Consider the following 2,072-nt stretch of genomic DNA (forward strand, 5'->3'; position numbering starts at 1 on the left):
GGTTTTTGTAGTGCAGCATGTTAGGAAGAAAAGCCTCTTTCAGTTTACAAAATTAAGTTCTCAGCTGCTCAAGAAAGCTTTTAGAAATTGACTAGTAAAAGCAGAAAACAGAGTTTCTTCAGCTGAAACAGGCTGCTACAGGGGTTTCGCAGCGCGCTGCGAAAACACTGATTTCGTAGCGCAAAACAGGATTTTTACACTGTCTGCGCTACGAAAATGTGGATTCGTAGCTAGTTTCAAAATTTCTCCTTATCCTCCTCAAAGCTCTGTCTTTCTTCTTGACTGCTGGCTGCCTTGTTTCTGTCATTCTTGTACATTGGTGATGGTTGTACTGATGATGATATTTTCCTTTCTTTTGACATTTTCTCCTTTGAAATTTCTTTAGACAAAACAACTTGGAAGAAAATACCTTGCTTAATTGAGGAGCTGCCTTGCTTGAATTTGATGAAGATTTCTACTCTCCTTTTCCTTTGAAATATTTTCAGTGATAACAGTGGCTCCACTTGGGATAGTGTGCCCTTGTGGTACACTAAGAACCTGCAGTTCCAATGCCTTATCCTCTTATCATGAACAAAAATTTATTTGACAAACATCTTCTTTAAGTTCCTTGGGCCTTTACCTCAGGTTTAAGCTTGATGATCACTGTAGGAGAAAGAAGTCTATATCTACTGAAAAATAAAAATGCTCAGTCACCTTGAGCTTATTTTCACTTTCCTACCTACCTACCCTATCAGCTGCAAGCTCCACTTGTAGCTCAAGGAACATGAAACTTCCAATAAATCCAGTCATCAATCTGATCTGAAACTTGGATCTCCTTACTGTGCTTGAAGCATAAATAAACCAGATACTGAACTAACCAAGGAAGCATGAGGTGAAACTGTTCTTCAAGATGAACATATAATTGGAAGCCTGAACAGTAAATCTTTTCCATGTATTCAGCTATAGGGTCAAAAAACACATGGTTAGTTTGATGATTCTCATAACATTTTATATCTTCTAACAACTTATCCTCAACCACACAAAATTCCTTTGATGTGCTATCCAACTGCCTTTCTGCATGATGCCCACAAACAATGGAATTTTCCTCATTATAAAGATCATTCTTTGATGCAAGCTGCTGCAAGGAATCACAAAAATGAACAACCTTTTCCTCTGCCTGAGGGTCATAAAAAATTTCTTCCAACATTTCTTCTTGCTGTGTGTAATCATTTTCATCTTCATTATGATTCAAAGACTGAGAAGTCTGCTGCATCTCTACATCAATCTCAGAGGATGTAATATGATTTTCATAAGTAAACCCCTGCTGATCTTCATGCTGCATTTCATGAGATGTTGTACTTTCTTCTTGGTGCTGAAATGCATTGTTATGAAGAGCCTCTAAAATTTCTTCATCCATAAATTCATCATCATCATAACAATCCTCCAAGTACTGAATAAGACTTAAAGAATGTCTACAACAATCTTTGAGCAACAATAAGGAAGGATGACACTCCTTATACATGTCATAGAAGACATCATGGAAATCAGCAAGAGAAGATAATGAACCATTTTCCAAACTTTTATACCAAGACCATGCTTTTCCTTCTAAAGTGGCCATAAACATCCTCATGAGACAATCCTCAGGAAAGTGAACCTTAAGACTGCGTACATGCATATGAAACCTAACCAAATGAAGAGCAGCATTGTCTTTCTTTTCATCTTTGAATATCGGAAGATCCTCTAACCAATCAACCTTTGGCATAGGATTTGGAAAACCAGGGATATGAGACCGATTCATAGGAGCATACCTGGCATTCATTCTTGTAGTGGAACTCATTTTGAAACTTCATCAAGCTACTAATCTTCTAGCAGTGGAGTCACCTTACAATTTCTTATTCAATGTGTGGAGTTGCCAAGGTAGTTTTGCAGCCTCAAAGATGTCTGAGCTCCTGCTACCTTCAGAAGTTCAACCATTGATTTCGGGAATGAATAGACTTCAGGCTCCCGGCAGACGCACCAAAATGTTATCACAAAATCATGTCCCTGATAGGCTGCTGATCAGGAAGACTTTGAGTAACTATTTCAAACCAAAC

Source organism: Pinus tabuliformis, chromosome 3_1, assembly GCF_031772625.1.
Source record: "Pinus tabuliformis cultivar Carrire ecotype Pingquan chromosome 3_1, CPIR1, whole genome shotgun sequence".
Classification (NCBI taxonomy): Eukaryota; Viridiplantae; Streptophyta; class Pinopsida; order Pinales; family Pinaceae; genus Pinus; species Pinus tabuliformis.